The following is a 17895-nucleotide window of genomic DNA, read 5'->3' on the forward strand; positions in this document are numbered from 1 at the left end:
AATGTCGATCTGAGAGGAAAGAATTCAGCCATGCCAGGGCCTGACCAGTGATCCCCACGTTATCATGGAGAGGATTGAGCAGGATGGCATGGTTGACCGTATCAAAGGCAAAAGAGAGATCAAGCAAGATGAAAACACAGGGGGTGTTGGAGTCAAGGTTGGAGAGCAGGTCTTCACAGATGTTCAAGAGAGCAGTTTCCATGCTTCTGGCAGCTCTGAAGCCAGACTGATGGTCACGGAGGCAACCAACAGATTCAGTGTGATGATTAAGCTGGGAGATGGCCAGCTTTTCCAGGAGTTTGGCAAGGAAAGGAGTGATGGAGATTGAGCGATAGTTGGCCAGGCAAGACGGGTCGGTAGAGGGTTTCTTAAGAAGAGGGTGCCGAAGGGAGTGCACAAGGGAGGACGGGAAGACTCCAGTGGTGAAGGAATGGTTGCAGAAGTCGATCAGGGCAGGAGCCAGGGAGTCGATGTGGTCCTTGATGGTTTTGGAGGAGCTGGGGTGAACCTGTTTTGACAAGACATTCATAGATCAGACTTGTCTGGAAAGCTCGTCAGGGGAGAACGGGGGAAAGGCACAGAAGCAGGGAGAACCATAGTGGTTAGGGACCTCCTGCTTAGAGCAAAAACAGTCAGAGGCACCCAGGGGGTGCATACATTACAACGGTGACAAAGATACATTTAATAGCCACCAATTATCACAAGATTGATTGATTGATATTTTATTTCTATCGCGCTCGTACACAAGTGTTTCAGAGCTCGACAAGGCAAGGGAGGGGAACAGGGGAGAACAAAACAGCGATCTTACTTGGCCCAGTGACATTGAGAACGCGCAAGTGCATGGGAGAGGGGGGAGAGGAAAAGTGCATGGAAGGGGGGGAGAGGTGGAAAGTGCGAAGCAGAGGAGAAACAGATAAATAACAATAAATAAATAATAAAGGCAACAAACAGTGGTAATGCAGCCAGAAATTTGCAAGTGCTAGGTTTAAGGCAGCAGACAGGATAGGTCCGATATGTGCTGGAAGAAAAAGGGGGGGCTGTATGGGTACAGATACAGACCCCAGTGCAAGGGGTGGCCCGGAAGCAGTGCGGGAGGGTGACAGGATGAGCAGGTACCTGGGCCCAAAAGCCAGAGGGTGGCCAGGTGCATGGTGCCAAGAGAGAACAGATCAGCAGGGGAGAGGGGGAGCGAAGGCAGAAGAAAAGAGGAAGGTCTTGAGGTGCTTCTGGAACCGGAGATGGTTCTCCTCAAGTTTTAGAGTGACAGGGAGGCTGTTCCAGAAGGAGGCCCCAGCCGAAGACAGAGATCTACCCCCAGCTCGTTTCCTAGAAAAACGACTGACCCTGAGTGAGTTGGAGTTAGAGGAGTGAAGAGCTCGAGAGGGGAGGTATTTGCGGAGGGATAGCTGAAGATATTTTGGACCCAGGCCCCAGAAAGCCTTGTGGACAATGCAGAGGGTTTTGAATATAATCCTTGCATCCAATGGGAGCCAGTGAACCAGTGAAGAGATTTCAGAGCTGGAGAGATACTATCCCAGGGGTTGAGGCCAAGGACAAGTCTCACAGTCCTGTTCTGAATTAGTTGCAGAGGGCGCAGAGTAGAGGCAGGTAGATTTAGAAAGAGGCTGTTACAATAGTCCAAGCTAGAGAGAACCAGAGCTTGAGATGCCATGAGCTTCTGGGGGAAGGAGAGGAAAGGCAGAGTACCTCTGAATAGGTGCAGTCTGAAATTTGACTTTTTAGAGACCTCAGAGATGTGGGCGGAGAAGGAAAGGGTGGAGTCATAGATGACCCCGAGGTTCTTAGCCTCACAGGTGGGGGTAGGAGAAGTGCCAAGGGAGGCCGGCCAGAGAGTGAGAGGAAAGGGTGGTGAAGGTTTGCCGATGAGGAGGATCTCCGTCTTGCTGGCATTCAGACAAAGATCATTGGCGGCACACCAATCTTGAATGGCAGTTAGGCAATCAGAGATGAGAGAGGGAGAGGAGGTGGCAGAGGGCAGCCTGAAAATGAGTTGAGTGCCGTCAGCGTAGCACTGGAAATTTGAGCAGAAAATGGCAATGCAGTGGGCGAGAGCCAGGTATTGGTTGAAAAGCTAGGGCAAGAGGTGAGACCCCTGGGGAACACCACAGGTAGAGAGGAAGATAGATGAAAGGAAGGACCCAAGTTGGACCTGGGAGGGTCGATCTGAGAGGAAAGAGGTCAGCCAGGCCAGAGCCTGATCAGTGATACCCAAGTTTTCACAGAGACGGTTGAGCAGGATGGTATGGTTGACCGTGTCGAAGGCAGAATAGAGATCGAGGAGGATGAGGACAGAGGGAACGTTAGAGTCAAGGTAGGTGAGCAGATCTTCACGGATGTTTAGGAGAGCAGTTTCCATGCTTCTGGCAGCTCTGAAGCCAGACTGGTGGTCATGGAGACAGCCAACAGAATTGGAATGAAGTCAAAGCTGAGAGATGGCCAACTTTTCCAGGAGTTTGCCAAGAAAGGGAGTAATGGAAATTGGGCGATAGTTAGCTGGACAAGAAGGATCAGCTGTGGGTTTCTTGAGAAGAGGATGCACAAAGGAGTGCTTCAGACGGGAGGGGAAGGATCCAGAGGCAAAGGAGTGGTTACAAAAATCAGCAAGGGCCGGAGCGAAGGTGTCAATGTGGTCCTTGATGCTTTTAGAGGAACAGGGATGAACCTGTTTTGAAGAGGCTTTCATAGATCAGACTTGTCGAGCAACCTCGTCAGGGGTGAAAAGAGGAAAGGACAAGAAGGATGGTGGGAGGGTGGCTAAAGGAGGGTCAGCCAGCACAGATGGAGAGGGAAGAGGAGGAGGGGCGGGCCAGGATGTGCCACTTTTTTTTTTTACCTCCTCGCTGCAGCGAGGAGGTAATGATATAAATGGGTGCATTAGCACCCTATTGTTGTTAAATGCGGTCCGCTGCCGCAGGCGCATTCAACAACAATGAGCGCCTGCCACGCCTTCTCCCAACATGCCAGCTCAGCCCTTGAAAGACTCTGCCGAGCTGGCGCGGTTGGGGGCTAATGGCGCCTTTTGATATCAAGAGCGCAGGCGCTTCCAACAGCAACAGCGTGCCTTCTCCCACCACGCTAGCTCGGGGGAACCCTTGAAAGACTCCCCGACCTGGAGCGGGGGGCTAAAGGCGCCCCGGGGGGCGTGGCGGCATGGGCGTTCGCCCGGCTCGCCCCCTTCCTAAGGCCGGGCCTGATGCCCCACCACGGGAGCCTCAGATGGCCAACCATCATGTACAATGGGCCCGACACATCTTCAGCCGGGCCTGGCCACCACCATGGCCTATGTGAAGAATCATCTGTGGCTCAGTGGCTTTTGAGTATTTCCTACATCTGCTGCGCCCTGGCTGCTTTGCTCTGCTCTCGCTTCCGCGGCAGAATACTTTGTTATTTTATGTGTACTTGGGTTACCTGCCGCATCAGTGTCCCTAGTACCTGCAATTGCGCTATATGTCTGTGAAGGGACCTCGTGGCGCAAGCCTCTGACTCCAGATCAGAGAAGGCTGCGTGGCCGGCGGGGTCTTTTGTGCCCTATATGTCAGAGCGATAGCTATTCCCTCACTAGGAACAGAGGCTTTTTCATAGGGCCCTTCTCTCCGGCCGTTGGTGCATTTTAGGGCAGTACTGCTGCACCCAGTGCCAGGGGAGAAGTGCACAGTGCTGCTAGGAGCCCCACTGCCCACCACATGTTGCGGGATATTGGTGCCATGTCAGGCCACATCTATTGTCTATGAGCACAGATATCAGCCGCACACCCTCATGCCCACATGTTTCCGGTCACCCCTACACCATTAGCAAACCGTTTTCAGATGTTAAAGCCGTTTGGGGTGCAGACGCACCCGCTGCTATAAATACTTTGTGTATCAGTATGGAGGCAGCGTCATTGTGGGTCCTCTCTGCTCTCAGCATCCGACGTTGCTGTTTAATGGGGAAAAGGGAGGCTCCAAGAGGTAGAAAAAGAACTCGTCCCTGGGTGGGCTTGAACCACCAACCTTTCGGTTAACAGCCGAACGCGCTAACCGATTGCGCCACAGAGACGGGCAGAATGTTTCCTGAGCAGATGTCACGCTGTGATAGCAGAGCACGCATGGATATAGAGCTTGTTTATATGTATGATGTTTAGGAATGCATGGAGATCCTATAGCAACACAGACACGTGCGTTCCTGCTCCTCCCGTGTGCAAACCAGTCCATGAAACCCTGGTCTGAGTTTCCACGTGTCCTCTTCTCTTTGTCCAACAACTCCTTTCAGAATGGTGGCAATTCGACCAGATACACACATTTATGAGAACAATATCCATTGCATTTGGGAGACACCAGTCAATTCCAGGTTTTCGTTTTGCATTCTGGGACTTGTAGTCGTGGATGTCCCCATTATAAACCCAGAACTGGACTTTGCCTCCCAAATGGAGTGGATAATGTTGGCATGTATGCAAACAAACAGAAAAAACGTGCCCTTGGCATATCTGCCCCATTACCCCCACGCCCCTCTTCCTCATCCAATGCTTGCATATGAGGGCATCAACCTCCTCGACAGGAACCCTTTTCTATTCCTTCATTTGTTCATGCCTCTCCTATTCCTGGGAGTGTAACTCTCCCTTACTCCTGCATGCCTTCGTTTTTTTTTATAATTGCTGCCTGAAGGCAGGGACTCTGGTGGTGGGAGGTGGTGGGAGGTGGTGGGAGGTGGTGGGGGCGGGGGGCTGTGATACTTACCGGCTAAGTGTACAATAAAAAAGAAGCAATGGTTAGAGACCGGGGTCCGTTTCTAGAGGAACACGTCTGTGCATGACTTTTGTGCAGTATTGGCTAAAAACGACCTCACAATTTACGATAAATACATTTTCATATTGCGATACAAAAAACAAGGCAGACTTGACCCCGACGTGATTTCAACATGCAACCTTCTGATCTGGAGTCAGACGCGCTACCGTTGCGCCGCGAGGTCCCGCCTCAGGTAAGTGCCCACACTCTGTGGACTGGTGACATTGAGGGCGCATACATGGACACAACATATATAACGCCCAACACACTCTGCCTTGTGCGCGAGATAAATGACAGTCAGGCCGCCGGTGTTATGTAATGTTGTGCGCCCCGTGCCCTTCCAGTCCCCCCAATGGTCGCAGCTCAGCACAGCTCGGTCTGCAGAGGCTTCACTTTATTACTACCCAGGTTAGACCTGCAGCGACGGAAACAGCCGAAGACTGGGGGAGATGCAAATGCACGGGATACTAAATATTACATAACCCCGGAAAATACACAAAAGCACCTGTGCCACAGATGATCTTTCACATGGGGGTTATCTCGGCAACAGTAACCCATTTCATATTGCACTTTTATATAACTCCCACCCAGTGCTTTAAGTGGGATTGGAAATAGAGGGGGGCCCCTAGTTAGGGTGTGTGGCAATGTTAATAGCTTATGTTATTATATCATGCTATTATAAAACAAGGCCTAATGACTATAAAGGTGCTCCATATATAATAATAGTGCTAATTTGGGTATTTTGCACAACAAAGTTATTTGCCCCTTGGCTTACTTATGGCAACTCATTCTAAGTCACTTCCGTGGTTCCTCCAAGTATCAAAAACTGATGATGCTCCTTGTAATGTCCTTTTGTGTGACATCACTTCTGTTGGAGCAAGCCATATGCAAATTAGGAGGTTTGCCTGTATTTTGCCTATGGGTTGCATTTAAAGGCCCTGAACAGAAGTCTGTTTCACATGAATGGCAGGATTTTAAACACTGAAACAAAAACGGCATGGCCTTTGTTGTGGTTTTTCAAGTTAAATTAAAGAGCCACGTGGGAAGGGGCCTACCCGTCATGACCAACAGACAAGCAGCATTTTAATTTACAAATGAAGGAGGAATCAAAGATCCCTGTCACATGGAAAACATGATTTGTACACATTGAAAACAAAAACGGCCGGCACAGGTGTGTGCAAATAAAAATGGTTTCATAAAGTCAAAAATTGAAAAAAATATATCACTGCTCAACGAAAAATGTCAGGAAAACAAAACATGTGTGCGGGTTGACCAAAAGCAATGTATATTATGTTTCACCTACAAACCTCCAGTGACATTTGAAGAGCCAATTTGTCTTCATGGAAATTGTCAGCCCAAGGCAGTCACATTTGCTGGCTGTAGGCAAAACTTCACAAGGACATCTCCCACTTCCAGCCTGGATGTCACATGTCCCATCTAATGACAAACCACAATAAATATGTCCTGCTTAAGGCTTCGAAATTCAGTGTTCTCCAGACTTGTTGGCTCTGAAAGCATTGACTTCAAGAAAAGTTACCCCCTGGCTTGAGCTTGACTAATATTTGTGAAAATGGGGGCACCCACTTCAAGGAGCCAGCTTCCAGCACAAAGGAGACTGATAAAAAAAAACTCTGGCCACAGGCTGAGCCAGTGAAAACAAAGGGCCGGAAGGCAGGAGTCAGGGCCATTTGTCCCACATGAAGATTCATAATTCATTTAAAAGGACTATTATCATTTAGGCCTTTTTAACAGCCATTATAAGGCGGATGGATTTCATCTATGGAAACTTATGTAATTTCCAGGCTATTTTGGGGATATCCAATTCATCTTCTTGTAACTCTGAGAACTGTAAGGGCCAGTTAAATTAGGTTTCTGGCTGATCTGAACATGTTCCAAATGTGAGAGTTGGTGAGCGGTGGACATTGAAATTAGGGATGTGCTTAATAACTTACATATTCATAACTGTTGTATTTTTATGGAAATGACAGAAAGGTGCCACATGGCCATGCTACATGATACGGATTTTGTGGCCGCTTATCTAATTCCCCATGATTAGCTGAAACAGAATATATGTTTAGTATGGCAGTTGCTAGTAAAATTATGAAGTTGTGATACATAAATCGTTTTTGCCAAAAAGGTGAAAGGAGAACAAAGGGCGATTACAATTGGGAATTGCCATATGTTGCTCCACACCCCTAAACCAATCCTGACTTGGAGGGTAGGTTTGGGAGGAGAGAGAAGGGTAACTGCCCAATCCTAGTGGCAGGGATTATTGCAGGCAGATTTAGAAAGAGGTTGTTGCAATAGTCCAGCCTAGAGAGGACCAGAGCTCTGGAGACAGTGAGCTTCTGGGGGAAAGAGAGGAAAAGAAGAATACCTCTAAGGAGGTGCAGCTGGTAGTGTGACTTCTTAGAGACGTCAGAGATGTGAGGAGAGAAGGAGAGTGTGGAGTCGATGATGATCCCGAGGTTTTTAGCCTCACAGGTGGGAGCAGGAAGAGGGCCCAGAGAGTCCGGCCAGAAAATGACAGGGAGTGGGTGTGCTGATGAGGAGAGTCTCAGTCTTTCTGGCATTAAGAAAGAGATCATTGGCAGCACACCACTCCTGGATGGCGGACAGACAATCAGAGATGAGTGAGGGGGAAGAGGTGGCTGAAAATGAGTTGAGTGTCATCCGCATAGCACTGGAAGTTGGGATAGAGCATGGCAATGCAGTTGGCAAGATGTGCCAGGTATTGGTTGAACAGCCAGGGAGAGAGGTTAGACCCCTAGGGAACACCCTAGGTAGAGATAGAGATAAAGGAGAGGAAGGACCCAAGTTGAACCGGGGAATGTCGATCAGAGAGGAAAGAATTCAGCCATGCCAGGGCCTGACCAGTGATCCCCAGGTTATCATGGAGAGGATTGAGCAGGATGGCATGGTTGACCGTATCAAAGGCAAAAGAGAGATCAAGCAAGATGAAAACACAGGGGGTGTTGGAGTCAAGGTTGGAGAGCAGGTCTTCACGGATGTTCAAGAGAGCAGTTTCCATGCTTCTGGCAGCTCTGAAGCCAGACTGATGGTCACGGAGGCAACCAACAGATTCAGTGTGATGATTAAGCTGGGAGATGGCCAGCTTTTCCAGGAGTTTGGCAAGGAAAGGAGTGATGGAGATTGAGCGATAGTTGGCCAGGCAAGACGGGTCGGTAGAGGGTTTCTTAAGAAGAGGGTGCCGAAGGGAGTGCACAAGGGAGGACGGGAAGACTCCAGTGGTGAAGGAATGGTTGCAGAAGTCGATCAGGGCAGGAGCCAGGGAGTCGATGTGGTCCTTGATGGTTTTGGAGGAGCTGGGGTGAACCTGTTTTGACAAGACATTCATAGATCAGACTTGTCTGGAAAGCTCGTCAGGGGAGAACGGGGGAAAGGCACAGAAGCAGGGAGAACCATAGTGGTTAGGGACCTCCTGCTTAGAGCAAAAACAGTCAGAGGCACCCAGGGGGTGCATACATTACAACGGTGACAAAGATACATTTAATAGCCACCAATTATCACAAGATTGATTGATTGATATTTTATTTCTATCGCGCTCGTACACAAGTGTTTCAGAGCTCGACAAGGCAAGGGAGGGGAACAGGGGAGAACAAAACAGCGATCTTACTTGGCCCAGTGACATTGAGAACGCGCAAGTGCATGGGAGAGGGGGGAGAGGAAAAGTGCATGGAAGGGGGGGAGAGGTGGAAAGTGCGAAGCAGAGGAGAAACAGATAAATAACAATAAATAAATAATAAAGGCAACAAACAGTGGTAATGCAGCCAGAAATTTGCAAGTGCTAGGTTTAAGGCAGCAGACAGGATAGGTCCGATATGTGCAGGAAGAAAAAGGGGGGGCTGTATGGGTACAGATACAGACCCCAGTGCAAGGGGTGGCCCGGAAGCAGTGCGGGAGGGTGACAGGATGAGCAGGTACCTGGGCCCAAAAGCCAGAGGGTGGCCAGGTGCATGGTGCCAAGAGAGAACAGATCAGCAGGGGAGAGGGGGAGCGAAGGCAGAAGAAAAGAGGAAGGTCTTGAGGTGCTTCTGGAACCGGAGATGGTTCTCCTCAAGTTTTAGAGTGACAGGGAGGCTGTTCCAGAAGGAGGCCCCAGCCGAAGACAGAGATCTACCCCCAGCTCGTTTCCTAGAAAAACGACTGACCCTGAGTGAGTTGGAGTTAGAGGAGTGAAGAGCTCGAGAGGGGAGGTATTTGCGGAGGGATAGCTGAAGATATTTTGGACCCAGGCCCCAGAAAGCCTTGTGGACAATGCAGAGGGTTTTGAATATAATCCTTGCATCCAATGGGAGCCAGTGAAGAGATTTCAGAGCTGGAGAGATACGATCCCAGGGGTTGAGGCCAAGGACAAGTCTCACAGTCCTGTTCTGAATTAGTTGCAGAGGGCGCAGAGTAGAGGCAGGTAGATTTAGAAAGAGGCTGTTACAATAGTCCAAGCTAGAGAGAACCAGAGCTTGAGATGCCATGAGCTTCTGGGGGAAGGAGAGGAAAGGCAGAGTACCTCTGAATAGGTGCAGTCTGAAATTTGACTTTTTAGAGACCTCAGAGATGTGGGCGGAGAAGGAAAGGGTGGAGTCATAGATGACCCCGAGGTTCTTAGCCTCACAGGTGGGGGTAGGAGAAGTGCCAAGGGAGGCCGGCCAGAGAGTGAGAGGAAAGGGTGGTGAAGGTTTGCCGATGAGGAGGATCTCCGTCTTGCTGGCATTCAGACAAAGATCATTGGCGGCACACCAATCTTGAATGGCAGTTAGGCAATCAGAGATGAGAGAGGGAGAGGAGGTGGCAGAGGGCAGCCTGAAAATGAGTTGAGTGCCGTCAGCGTAGCACTGGAAATTTGAGCAGAAAATGGCAATGCAGTGGGCGAGAGCCAGGTATTGGTTGAAAAGCTAGGGCAAGAGGTGAGACCCCTGGGGAACACCACAGGTAGAGAGGAAGATAGATGAAAGGAAGGACCAGAGTTGGACCTGGGAGGGTCGATCTGAGAGGAAAGAGGTCAGCCAGGCCAGAGCCTGATCAGTGATACCCAAGTTTTCACAGAGACGGTTGAGCAGGATGGTATGGTTGACCGTGTCGAAGGCAGAATAGAGATCGAGGAGGATGAGGACAGAGGGAATGTTAGAGTCAAGGTAGGTGAGCAGATCTTCACGGATGTTTAGGAGAGCAGTTTCCATGCTTCTGGCAGCTCTGAAGCCAGACTGGTGGTCATGGAGACAGCCAACAGAATTGGAATGAAGTCAAAGCTGAGAGATGGCCAACTTTTCCAGGAGTTTGCCAAGAAAGGGAGTAATGGAAATTGGGCGATAGTTAGCTGGACAAGAAGGATCAGCTGTGGGTTTCTTGAGAAGAGGATGCACAAAGGAGTGCTTCAGACGGGAGGGGAAGGATCCAGAGGCAAAGGAGTGGTTACAAAAATCAGCAAGGGCCGGAGCGAAGGTGTCAATGTGGTCCTTGATGCTTTTAGAGGAACAGGGATGAACCTGTTTTGAAGAGGCTTTCATAGATCAGACTTGTCGAGCAACCTCGTCAGGGGTGAAAAGAGGAAAGGACAAGAAGGATGGTGGGAGGGTGGCTAAAGGAGGGTCAGCAAGCACAGATGGAGAGGGAAGAGGAGGAGGGGCGGGCCAGGATGTGCCACTTTTTTTTTTACCTCCTCGCTGCAGCGAGGAGGTAATGATATAAATGGGTGCATTAGCACCCTATTGTTGTTAAATGCGGTCCGCTGCCGCAGGCGCATTCAACAACAATGAGCGCCTGCCACGCCTTCTCCCAACATGCCAGCTCAGCCCTTGAAAGACTCTGCCGAGCTGGCGCGGTTGGGGGCTAATGGCGCCTTTTGATATCAAGAGCGCAGGCACTTCCAACAGCAACAGCGTGCCTTCTCCCACCACGCTAGCTCGGGGGAACCCTTGAAAGACTCCCCGACCTGGAGCGGGGGGCTAAAGGCGCCCCGGGGGGCGTGGCGGCATGGGCGTTCGCCCGGCTCGCCCCCTTCCTAAGGCCGGGCCTGATGCCCCACCACGGGAGCCTCAGATGGCCAACCATCATGTACAATGGGCCCGACACATCTTCAGCCGGGCCTGGCCACCACCATGGCCTATGTGAAGAATCATCTGTGGCTCAGTGGCTTTTGAGTATTTCCTACATCTGCTGCGCCCTGGCTGCTTTGCTCTGCTCTCGCTTCCGCGGCAGAATACTTTGTTATTTTATGTGTACTTGGGTTACCTGCCGCATCAGTGTCCCTAGTACCTGCAATTGCGCTATATGTCTGTGAAGGGACCTCGTGGCGCAAGCCTCTGACTCCAGATCAGAGAAGGCTGCGTGGCCGGCGGGGTCTTTTGTGCCCTATATGTCAGAGCGATAGCTATTCCCTCACTAGGAACAGAGGCTTTTTCATAGGGCCCTTCTCTCCGGCCGTTGGTGCATTTTAGGGCAGTACTGCTGCACCCAGTGCCAGGGGAGAAGTGCACAGTGCTGCTAGGAGCCCCACTGCCCACCACATGTTGCGGGATATTGGTGCCATGTCAGGCCACATCTATTGTCTATGAGCACAGATATCAGCCGCACACCCTCATGCCCACATGTTTCCGGTCACCCCTACACCATTAGCAAACCGTTTTCAGATGTTAAAGCCGTTTGGGGTGCAGACGCACCCGCTGCTATAAATACTTTGTGTATCAGTATGGCGGCAGCGTCATTGTGGGTCCTCTCTGCTCTCAGCATCCGACGTTGCTGTTTAATGGGGAAAAGGGAGGCTCCAAGAGGTAGAAAAAAGAACTCGTCCCTGGGTGGGCTTGAACCACCAACCTTTCGGTTAACAGCCGAACGCGCTAACCGATTGCGCCACAGAGACGGGCGAGAGCAATTGTTTCCTGAGCAGATGTCACGCTGTGATAGCAGAGCACGCATGGATATAGAGCTTGTTTATATGTATGATGTTTAGGAATGCATGGAGATCCTATAGCAACACAGACACGTGCGTTCCTGCTCCTCCCGTGTGCAAACCAGTCCATGAAACCCTGGTCTGAGTTTCCACGTGTCCTCTTCTCTTTGTCCAACAACTCCTTTCAGAATGGTGGCAATTCGACCAGATACACACATTTATGAGAACAATATCCATTGCATTTGGGAGACACCAGTCAATTCCAGGTTTTCGTTTTGCATTCTGGGACTTGTAGTCGTGGATGTCCCCATTATAAACCCAGAACTGGACTTTGCCTCCCAAATGGAGTGGATAATGTTGGCATGTATGCAAACAAACAGAAAAAACGTGCCCTTGGCATATCTGCCCCATTACCCCCACGCCCCTCTTCCTCATCCAATGCTTGCATATGAGGGCATCAACCTCCTCGACTGGAACCCTTTTCTATTCCTTCATTTGTTCATGCCTCTCCTATTCCTGGGAGTGTAACTCTCCATTACTCCTGCATGCCTTCGTTTTTTTTTATAATTGCTGCCTGAAGGCAGGGACTCTGGTGGTGGGAGGTGGTGGGGGCGGGGAGCTGTGATACTTACCGGCTAAGTGTACAATAAAAAAGAAGCAATGGTTAGAGACCGGGGTCCGTTTCTAGAGGAACACGTCTGTGCATGACTTTTGTGCAGTATTGGCTAAAAACGACCTCACAATTTACGATAAATACATTTTCATATTGCGATACAAAAAACAAGGCAGACTTGACCCCGACGTGATTTGAACACGCAACCTTCTGATCTGGAGTCAGACGCGCTACCGTTGCGCCACGAGGTCCCGCCTCAGGAAAGTGCCCACACTCTGTGGACTGGTGACATTGAGGGCGCATACATGGACACAACATATATAACGCCCAACACACTCTGCCTTGTGCGCGAGATAAATGACAGTCAGGCCGCCGGTGTTATGTAATGTTGTGCGCCCCGTGCCCTTCCAGTCCCCCCAATGGTCGCAGCTCAGCACAGCTCGGTCTGCAGAGGCTTCACTTTATTACTACCCAGGTTAGACCTGCAGCGACGGAAACAGCCGAAGACTGGGGGAGATGCAAATGCACGGGATACTAAATATTACATAACCCCGGAAAATACACAAAAGCACCTGTGCCACAGATGATCTTTCACATGGGGGTTATCTCGGCAACAGTAACCCATTTCATATTGCACTTTTATATAACTCCCACCCAGTGCTTTAAGTGGGATTGGAAATAGAGGGGGCCCCTAGTTAGGGTGTGTGGCAATGTTAATAGCTTATGTTATTATATCATGCTATTATAAAACAAGGCCTAATGACTATAAAGGTGCTCCATATATAATAATAGTGCTAATTTGGGTATTTTGCACAACAAAGTTATTTGCCCCTTGGCTTACTTATGGCAACTCATTCTAAGTCACTTCCGTGGTTCCTCCAAGTATCAAAAACTGATGATGCTCCTTGTAATGTCCTTTTGTGTGACATCACTTCTGTTGGAGCAAGCCATATGCAAATTAGGAGGTTTGCCTGTATTTTGCCTATGGGTTGCATTTAAAGGCCCTGAACAGAAGTCTGTTTCACATGAATGGCAGGATTTTAAACACTGAAACAAAAACGGCATGGCCTTTGTTGTGGTTTTTCAAGTTAAATTAAAGAGCCACGTGGGAAGGGGCCTACCCGTCATGACCAACAGACAAGCAGCATTTTAATTTGCAAATGAAGGAGGAATCAAAGATCCCTGTCACATGGAAAACATGATTTGTACACATTGAAAACAAAAACGGCCGGCACAGGTGTGTGCAAATAAAAATGGTTTCATAAAGTCAAAAATTGAAAAAAATATATCACTGCTCCACGAAAAATGTCAGGAAAACAAAACATGTGTGCGGGTTGACCAAAAGCAATGTATATTATGTTTCACCTACAAACCTCCAGTGACATTTGAAGAGCCAATTTGTCTTCATGGAAATTGTCAGCCCAAGGCAGTCACATTTGCTGGCTGTAGGCAAAACTTCACAAGGACATCTCCCACTTCCAGCCCTGGATGTCACATGTCCCATCTAATGACAAACCACAATAAATATGTCCTGCTTAAGGCTTCGAAATTCAGTGTTCTCCAGACTTGTTGGCTCTGAAAGCATTGACTTCAAGAAAAGTTACCCCCTGGCTTGAGCTTGACTAATATTTGTGAAAATGGGGGCACCCACTTCAAGGAGCCAGCTTCCAGCACAAAGGAGACTGATAAAAAAAAAACTCTGGCCACAGGCTGAGCCAGTGAAAACAAAGGGCCGGAAGGCAGGAGTCAGGGCCATTTGTCCCACATGAAGATTCATAATTCATTTAAAAGGACTATTATCATTTAGGCCTTTTTAACAGCCATTATAAGGCGGATGGATTTCATCTATTGAAACTTATGTAATTTCCAGGCTATTTTGGGGATATCCAATTCATCTTCTTGTAACTCTGAGAACTGTAAGGGCCAGTTAAATTAGGTTTCTGGCTGATCTGAACATGTTCCAAATGTGAGAGTTGGTGAGCGGTGGACATTGAAATTAGGGATGTGCTTAATAACTTACATATTCATAACTGTTGTATTTTTATGGAAATGACAGAAAGGTGCCACATGGCCATGCTACATGATACGGATTTTGTGGCCGCTTATCTAATTCCCCATGATTAGCTGAAACAGAATATATGTTTAGTATGGCAGTTGCTAGTAAAATTATGAAGTTGTGATACATAAATCGTTTTTGCCAAAAAGGTGAAAGGAGAACAAAGGGCGATTACAATTGGGAATTGCCATATGTTGCTCCACACCCCTAAACCAATCCTGACTTGGAGGGTAGGTTTGGGAGGAGAGAGAAGGGTAACTGCCCAATCCTAGTGGCAGGGATTATTGCAGGCAGATTTAGAAAGAGTTTGTTGCAATAGTCCAGCCTAGAGAGGACCAGAGCTCTGGAGACAGTGAGCTTCTGGGGGAAAGAGAGGAAAAGAAGAATACCTCTAAGGAGGTGCAGCTGGTAGTGTGACTTCTTAGAGACGTCAGAGATGTGAGGAGAGAAGGAGAGTGTGGAGTCGATGATGATCCCGAGGTTTTTAGCCTCACAGGTGGGAGCAGGAAGAGGGCCCAGAGAGTCCGGCCAGAAAATGACAGGGAGTGGGTGTGCTGATGAGGAGAGTCTCAGTCTTACTGGCATTAAGAAAGAGATCATTGGCAGCACACCACTCCTGGATGGCGGACAGACAATCAGAGATGAGTGAGGGGGGAGAGGTGGCTGAAAATGAGTTGAGTGTCATCCGCATAGCACTGGAAGTTGGGATAGAGCATGGCAATGCAGTTGGCAAGATGTGCCAGGTATTGGTTGAACAGCCAGGGAGAGAGGTTAGACCCCTAGGGAACACCCTAGGTAGAGATAGAGATAAAGGAGAGGAAGGACCCAAGTTGAACCGGGGAATGTCGATCTGAGAGGAAAGAATTCAGCCATGCCAGGGCCTGACCAGTGATCCCCACGTTATCATGGAGAGGATTGAGCAGGATGGCATGGTTGACCGTATCAAAGGCAAAAGAGAGATCAAGCAAGATGAAAACACAGGGGGTGTTGGAGTCAAGGTTGGAGAGCAGGTCTTCACAGATGTTCAAGAGAGCAGTTTCCATGCTTCTGGCAGCTCTGAAGCCAGACTGATGGTCACGGAGGCAACCAACAGATTCAGTGTGATGATTAAGCTGGGAGATGGCCAGCTTTTCCAGGAGTTTGGCAAGGAAAGGAGTGATGGAGATTGAGCGATAGTTGGCCAGGCAAGACGGGTCGGTAGAGGGTTTCTTAAGAAGAGGGTGCCGAAGGGAGTGCACAAGGGAGGACGGGAAGACTCCAGTGGTGAAGGAATGGTTGCAGAAGTCGATCAGGGCAGGAGCCAGGGAGTCGATGTGGTCCTTGATGGTTTTGGAGGAGCTGGGGTGAACCTGTTTTGACAAGACATTCATAGATCAGACTTGTCTGGAAAGCTCGTCAGGGGAGAACGGGGGAAAGGCACAGAAGCAGGGAGAACCATAGTGGTTAGGGACCTCCTGCTTAGAGCAAAAACAGTCAGAGGCACCCAGGGGGTGCATACATTACAACGGTGACAAAGATACATTTAATAGCCACCAATTATCACAAGATTGATTGATTGATATTTTATTTCTATCGCGCTCGTACACAAGTGTTTCAGAGCTCGACAAGGCAAGGGAGGGGAACAGGGGAGAACAAAACAGCGATCTTACTTGGCCCAGTGACATTGAGAACGCGCAAGTGCATGGGAGAGGGGGGAGAGGAAAAGTGCATGGAAGGGGGGGAGAGGTGGAAAGTGCGAAGCAGAGGAGAAACAGATAAATAACAATAAATAAATAATAAAGGCAACAAACAGTGGTAATGCAGCCAGAAATTTGCAAGTGCTAGGTTTAAGGCAGCAGACAGGATAGGTCCGATATGTGCTGGAAGAAAAAGGGGGGGCTGTATGGGTACAGATACAGACCCCAGTGCAAGGGGTGGCCCGGAAGCAGTGCGGGAGGGTGACAGGATGAGCAGGTACCTGGGCCCAAAAGCCAGAGGGTGGCCAGGTGCATGGTGCCAAGAGAGAACAGATCAGCAGGGGAGAGGGGGAGCGAAGGCAGAAGAAAAGAGGAAGGTCTTGAGGTGCTTCTGGAACCGGAGATGGTTCTCCTCAAGTTTTAGAGTGACAGGGAGGCTGTTCCAGAAGGAGGCCCCAGCCGAAGACAGAGATCTACCCCCAGCTCGTTTCCTAGAAAAACGACTGACCCTGAGTGAGTTGGAGTTAGAGGAGTGAAGAGCTCGAGAGGGGAGGTATTTGCGGAGGGATAGCTGAAGATATTTTGGACCCAGGCCCCAGAAAGCCTTGTGGACAATGCAGAGGGTTTTGAATATAATCCTTGCATCCAATGGGAGCCAGTGAACCAGTGAAGAGATTTCAGAGCTGGAGAGATACTATCCCAGGGGTTGAGGCCAAGGACAAGTCTCACAGTCCTGTTCTGAATTAGTTGCAGAGGGCGCAGAGTAGAGGCAGGTAGATTTAGAAAGAGGCTGTTACAATAGTCCAAGCTAGAGAGAACCAGAGCTTGAGATGCCATGAGCTTCTGGGGGAAGGAGAGGAAAGGCAGAGTACCTCTGAATAGGTGCAGTCTGAAATTTGACTTTTTAGAGACCTCAGAGATGTGGGCGGAGAAGGAAAGGGTGGAGTCATAGATGACCCCGAGGTTCTTAGCCTCACAGGTGGGGGTAGGAGAAGTGCCAAGGGAGGCCGGCCAGAGAGTGAGAGGAAAGGGTGGTGAAGGTTTGCCGATGAGGAGGATCTCCGTCTTGCTGGCATTCAGACAAAGATCATTGGCGGCACACCAATCTTGAATGGCAGTTAGGCAATCAGAGATGAGAGAGGGAGAGGAGGTGGCAGAGGGCAGCCTGAAAATGAGTTGAGTGCCGTCAGCGTAGCACTGGAAATTTGAGCAGAAAATGGCAATGCAGTGGGCGAGAGCCAGGTATTGGTTGAAAAGCTAGGGCAAGAGGTGAGACCCCTGGGGAACACCACAGGTAGAGAGGAAGATAGATGAAAGGAAGGACCCAAGTTGGACCTGGGAGGGTCGATCTGAGAGGAAAGAGGTCAGCCAGGCCAGAGCCTGATCAGTGATACCCAAGTTTTCACAGAGACGGTTGAGCAGGATGGTATGGTTGACCGTGTCGAAGGCAGAATAGAGATCGAGGAGGATGAGGACAGAGGGAACGTTAGAGTCAAGGTAGGTGAGCAGATCTTCACGGATGTTTAGGAGAGCAGTTTCCATGCTTCTGGCAGCTCTGAAGCCAGACTGGTGGTCATGGAGACAGCCAACAGAATTGGAATGAAGTCAAAGCTGAGAGATGGCCAACTTTTCCAGGAGTTTGCCAAGAAAGGGAGTAATGGAAATTGGGCGATAGTTAGCTGGACAAGAAGGATCAGCTGTGGGTTTCTTGAGAAGAGGATGCACAAAGGAGTGCTTCAGACGGGAGGGGAAGGATCCAGAGGCAAAGGAGTGGTTACAAAAATCAGCAAGGGCCGGAGCGAAGGTGTCAATGTGGTCCTTGATGCTTTTAGAGGAACAGGGATGAACCTGTTTTGAAGAGG

At 49.5% G+C, this 17895-nt stretch overlaps 1 protein-coding gene and 3 non-coding genes across 5 annotated transcripts in view; 1 reads left to right on the plus strand and 3 right to left on the minus strand.

Moving 5' to 3' along the window:
- The window catches only part of LOC138571570 (tetraspanin-33-like), a 935706-nt gene that overhangs the window by 565207 nt on the left and 352604 nt on the right, over positions 1-17895 (plus strand). The gene's annotated exons all lie outside the window — the stretch shown is intronic.
- Positions 3983-4056, minus strand: TRNAN-GUU (transfer RNA asparagine (anticodon GUU)). Its single transcript has one exon. It is a non-coding gene; the product is annotated as a tRNA-Asn (tRNA).
- On the minus strand, positions 11585-11658 carry TRNAN-GUU (transfer RNA asparagine (anticodon GUU)). The gene has a single exon. It is a non-coding gene; the product is annotated as a tRNA-Asn (tRNA).
- TRNAW-CCA (transfer RNA tryptophan (anticodon CCA)) lies at positions 12481-12552 on the minus strand. The gene has a single exon. It is a non-coding gene; the product is annotated as a tRNA-Trp (tRNA).

Source organism: Ambystoma mexicanum, chromosome 1p, assembly GCF_040938575.1.
Source record: "Ambystoma mexicanum isolate Mex_15411 chromosome 1p, UKY_AmexF1_1, whole genome shotgun sequence".
Taxonomy (NCBI): Eukaryota; Metazoa; Chordata; class Amphibia; order Caudata; family Ambystomatidae; genus Ambystoma; species Ambystoma mexicanum.